Source organism: Paramormyrops kingsleyae, chromosome 10 (assembly GCF_048594095.1).
Source record: "Paramormyrops kingsleyae isolate MSU_618 chromosome 10, PKINGS_0.4, whole genome shotgun sequence".
NCBI lineage: Eukaryota > Metazoa > Chordata > Actinopteri > Osteoglossiformes > Mormyridae > Paramormyrops > Paramormyrops kingsleyae.
The window spans coordinates 33855047-33861134 of NC_132806.1; positions in this window are offsets into that span (position 1 = coordinate 33855047).

Consider the following 6088-nt stretch of genomic DNA (forward strand, 5'->3'; position numbering starts at 1 on the left):
CAAATGTCAAGAATCGACTCTCTAAATGTTAATTGATAACGTAACGTTGGTGAAACGCTAAATGGCAAACTCGGGAAGTGCAGCGCCCGTGATGTAACAGAGATACAGGAGGCTGAGCGAGAAATCTGACTGGCACCCTCTGTAGTAAAAGCTACCATGTGGAAGCACTATGAAGCTAAAGGGAAAAAGGACCTACATGCAAATTTTATCAAACTAAACTAAAATATTTTGGAAACACGACAAACATGAGAAACTATATTACACATTTCCAGCTGGAGGAGGAAGAAAAACACCCAGTTGTAGCTGCTCGATGGTCCTCTGGTTGGCAGCTAGTGGTGTAAAAGCTTCCACCCAACTTGGAAAGGGAGAAGCGAATTACGAACTCCGCCGCAGCTTCTATTGCAATTTGCACCCGTATTTAGTCGTTGAGATGCAGGGCTTTTGCGCTGTGTTGCGCACTTTGGAGACGAGATACAACGTCCCATTTTGAAGATATTTTACTGACACAGCGATCCCCGCACTCTACAACGAGACTAAAACCGTAGTCACGGAATCACTGAAGAAAGCGGGTAGGACAGCTGTAATGTGACACGTGGATATCCATTGCCACAGAATCTTATGTCACCGTAACCGCACATTTTATCACTGATGAGTGGCTGCAGTCCCTTATACTGAAGTCCACAAGCATTATTTTTGTATAAGGTCTGCTGGTACAGAATTCTGTGTTTTCGTACGAAAGCTGCTTATGATTTTGGTACAACAAAATGTTTTGGGTTTTTCTGGTCCGAATGATTATATTGCTCATTGCACATAAGAAGAAGATGTTGGTTAGAAGTCTTATTTTTTATATTAGTGATTCAGAATATACTGAAGTCCACAAGCATTATTTTTGTATGAAAGCGTTTGTTTACTACAAGTAGCCCATATGCTGCTACAGACACACGTACCCTGCCGGCCAAAGAAACCTTCCAGCTGACTCGCTACATCCCTCCCCTTTGTTTTATCAATAAAAGATATTGGAAGTAAATTCATTATGGCTCATTACAAATATTTTCCTTTGAAAATTGCAAGTAGTCACACAGTGAGGAAAAAAGAAATCCTGGATTGAAGAAAAAGATGCATCAAGATGCATCGATAAGCATTTTATCATCGCATGGCAACCCTATGAATCATAATCGAATCGAATGGGGAGATTCCCACCCCTACCTTAGTGACCAGGTTTGGGCTGAAGCCTTAATATCAGCTCATACAGAAATCTGGTCTGCAAATCACCTTTCTTCTAAACATCAGAATCATCCTGAGGGATTATGAGTGGATAAAGATTGCGTTGCAGAGCATTGTGGGTAATGCTTCAGACACGTGATCCGGCTGTAGATCCTTTCCAAGTTCGTCCCCTGGACCTTCTCCCCAGCTCAGCTCCCTCGTCAGCTCGCTGCTCCCGGCCCACCTGCACAAAGCCACCTGAGACAGACTCCGAATGGCAGCCAGTTACAGCAAGATGACAGCAGGAGGCAGGAGACGCAGATCCTGCTTTATGAGCATCGCCGTTTGCGACCTTCAGCTCGCGCCTTGGCTGGTTTTATGGGGACGCGACGTGAGAGACTGTGTGACCGTTTAATCCAGAAGTATCTGCCTGTGCTGAGTGAATTACATGAGTGTTAGGGACACTGAGGGCGTGACGCGTCACAGAGAGGCAGAGTCACTCGCCGGCAAATGCTCGCCATTCTCTGCTTCATCACCTTTGGCTTTAATTGGACATGTGCACAGACGAGAGACATGGAAACATGATTTAAAATTAGACTGGGGTGACTTAACTGGCTTGTGAGAAAGGTCTCACCATTTCACTGTTTGTGCCTCAGGACTGTCATAGTGGCCCTTTACAGCCAATCACAGAAGCCCGAGGACCCCCTTCCTCCAACATGTGTGACTCTCTCCTCTGTGTTCCTGTCATCAATTCCTGAACAGGTTACACTCATAAATTAGCTCAATACTGTCTCCATACCAGCACCTCCCAGCAACCACAAATAAGTGATGTTCTCTTTACTATCGCAGTGTAACAGGTATGGAAATGAAGCCGGCATCAGGGGAGATTCCGAAATGTCCAATTCTTCTGGAACGGGATGCAAAGGGGTGCAGCGTCTCCATCAGCCGAAACTCAGCATATCCTCCTCTGCCCCTGTCATCCTTCACACTGCGGCTGAATGTGTGCTGTGAGTAACAGGCTGACGTCTCTGCTCATTTTATAGCTGCCAAACTATTGACCATTTAGTTGTGCTTGGTGTCAGCTGACATCAGCATCGCTTGCATATGACTTTGTAAACGTGTGATTCTCTCGCCAGTGTGTTTTCTCATTTGGTGCTGCAGACTGCAGAGACTCTTCCATTCATGCATCTTCCAGATGCTGATCCTGGATCAGGCTGGGGTCTGGAGCCTGTCCCAGGGGGCATTAGGGCACAAGGCTGGGACACCAAATATATTGTATAATTATATTTCAGGTAACAATCCTAAATTTCCTTTGGGATCAATGAAATATGTTTATCTGTCTGTCTATCTAACTATCTGTCTGTCTGTCTGTTGGTCGTCCATCTGTCCGTCTGTCTCCATTTTACATTAAACCTTAAACTGGGCTCCTAGTGTTGCGTTTTCACCTTCTCTTCTGTCTTCACTGTTGGGTTGAATTATTAATGCAGTTGATTTGATGAAACTGGACAGGCGAGGTCTCCGTCTGTCAGAGCAGGCCTGCATGTGAGCAGCCTGCTGTTGCAGACGTGCTGGCAGGCCGGCTGCGTCCACAATGTCATGCACACGGCCGTTCCCTTTCGCCTGGATTAGCCAGCATGTTCTTCTGAGGCTGAAACATGCGAATGCAGAAGCGGAAACACTCTAGCTGACTTTTCATTTGTGATTAAACAGGATTAGAGCCTGAACACTGAAGATTAATTGCAGTGTTGCCCCTGGGTTTTTAAAAAATCCTACAGATATAGTCTTGGACTGTGACGAGGGATAAACATTACCTGTGGGTGGACCTTCATATTGGCTTAGAAAATGGTCAGATATGAGTATTAATGAGCCTGTAATTTAAGCGGCCTGATATCATTCATGTGGGAAAATCATTGTTGAGTGGAAAGCAGGAAAATTAAACAAAACAAAACAAAAAAACAATAATCAGCTTAATTGAGTAGAGTTATATTCTGAAAGTCCGTGGGATGTGTTGTAATGGAAATCTAACAGGTGTTTACTGTCATTTGCAGCAGTGCTGTTCCCCTAGCTGGTCGCAGCACATGGGCTCACTTTCAAATTACTGTTTACTTTTCAGTTTATTATTAAACCAGATTAAAGTCTTAATTTTTATAGTCTTAACCATCCATCTATCCATCCATTTTCCTACGGTTCATCCAGTACAGCACTGCAGGAACTAGCTTGGCTGTAGTTCACAATTTGTGATAAAAACCATGAAATTATCCTGTAGGACCAAGATACCCCAGAGGCAAACAATGGTCTGTTACAAATGCATATTCTATGTCAGGTTTTTCTGTTGTATATTTATTTATTTGTTTGTTTTAACAGGTAGCTGTCTATCAGGTGATATTCTCAGTGAGATTGGCTGCCGTGTGGCAGCATGATGCCTGACGCGTCCTGTTGATGAGCGCCGTGTCGCTCAGATTTCACTATGAAATAGGCCAAGGAAACCAGCCAAGACAGAGGGACTAGGAGGAGGTCTGTAGCTAAAATAGCTGCTGTGCTTGGAGAAGCGATAAGCGTTCATTACCCCCGGGAATCACGCCTGCGCCTCTCTAAATATATATGCACAAGCAAGCACCTTTGAACCAAATTCATTCTTAAAGCTCAGGAATGCTTTTAAAAATCCTATTAAAAATAGCTTCTCCTGATTTAACTGGATTGTACAAATGCCTGACCCAACACAGAGAAAAACACACAGAGCTATATAATTCTTTCACCAGTCCCATGGTCGTGTTATTCATCTCAATCAGATCAAGTATCCCAGGCAGATCCTTGTATGCAGAGGCCAGAAACGTTTTCTAAATAATTCAGCCTTTTTTTCATTCTGTAAATATTGCATACACTGAATTGAATTTGTGTCCCCTGGCATGCGAGCAAAGATTAGCAGCAGGGCGGCCAGGTGCTGTAATTGGTGCAGAGAAAGTAGGCCATGCCTGAATTCCTGAGAGCCTCCGTACATCTCCTGGGGTGGGGACCCGCAAGTACGCCGCTCAAATAAACAGTGGCCTTAAACGAGGCGTCGGCGGGTCCAAGCGTCTGGCGGCCAGAGAGGTTCCTTAAATCTATCTGGTCTCCATAACAGCTGCAGCATGGTTTTCGGTGCTTAATCAATGCACTGGTCATTAATGCATTTAATAAATGTGCATTTCAGGAGCCGTGTGTCAGAGGGAAGCGAGGACAGCGTCTCGAGCGGAGAGTCTTTAAGCTCCTGTGTCAGGCTGTCTGGATGCCTCTGCATTGGGGGTTACAGCAGTGAAGGTTGACACACCAGATCCATCCTGAGACCCGTCGTGTGAGATCAGATGTGTGCCCTTCATATCTTATGCACTTAATGTTTGTTAATAGGGACTGCTGACTGGTCAAAGTGGTCTATAACATATTGCAAACCCAGTAAATCTGTAAATCTGCCCGATTAACATACTGTAAATATAATAATGCTCTATGATGGTGTGATGGAGGTCTGTCCTGTTCTCTCTACAGATTGTTTTTCTGGTGGTTGTTGGATAGTAACAGTAATTGACAATTGACAGTAACTGTTATCAGTAGGAGTAACTATTGATTCTTGCAGTTTTTATTATCAAACTACAAGAATAACCTTTGTTTTGCCTCTCGTTGATCTCCATCTCACAACCCTACATACCTCTGGGCTGGCAGCTCTGAATGGATGAATCTTTGGCTGCGGTAAAGGCTTTTCCCACCTGCATTTAGTGACAAAGGCACGTTTTGGTCCCTCGAAGGAGGCCGGGTGAGAGGCCTGGCAGGGCAGCGTGATGCCCCTATATTTGCTGATGTCACCAGCATGGAGGGACGCCTTCTCTTACTTCCCTGGTGTGTGGAACACGACTCGCCGACTAATCTGCACCTCGTCTTTCCAGAGTCTGCCAGGCTGATCCCATCTCAGAATGACCCCTGATCACACGCTAAATTAGTGCCAAGACCCAGATATTTCTGGGCTTTGTCCAGCGGGCCTGCTGCAGGTGTGGAGACACTACTCCATCCTAAGCGCTGCGTTCACCAGTCCCGGCTGGAAACTCAGCAAATGATGAATTTCTTAAGATTAAGATTAAAGTCCAAACTAAGTAAAGAGCAATACTGCCACGGTAATTATGGGTAATTTCAATTTATTCAACTAAAGGGATTATGGAAAGTTTCATAGAAAGAAGAAAACAGGCTGATTTACATGCGGTGCATAGCTTAACATTCAATACAAAGCATGTACAACATGGGAAGTGCAGCATGGAAAGACACCATAATATAAAACGGGGATTCAAACCCAACCCCCTTTGGATTAATAGTCTACAGCCTTAGACCAGAACTCCACCAGCTTGTTCGACATGAAACATTTGCTCATCTTTATCACCAACAAAGACTTTTAAACTATAATGTTTTGTTCAAATTAAAATGGATATGAATTAAAATATGAAAAACGCATTGAAATTACGTTTCTTTGCCAATATATTGTATAACGTTTTATCCTTCCAACTATCAATCATCCATTGTCCGATGGCTTGTCTTGGTCAGGTTTGTGGGCCATATTATTATGTAATACACATAACTTTGTTCTCATCCCTAGCTGTTGTTTACATAACGCACATGGTGAGATGGAGATCACAGGGTGGCCAAACAATAGCTATTCCTGGTGTTTGATAATAAGTGAGCCCCCCCACCCCCAGCCTTGCAGACAGCACAGGCACAGTCATACTCTACAGGCAAGTTAGAGACAGCTAATCATATAAACTGCCTGCTTTTCACTGTGACCTGAAACCACAGTGAAACCTAATAACACAGGGTACCCCCCCCCCAAAAAAAAAGAACCCAGTATGTTCAGGAAATGATTGGAAAATTA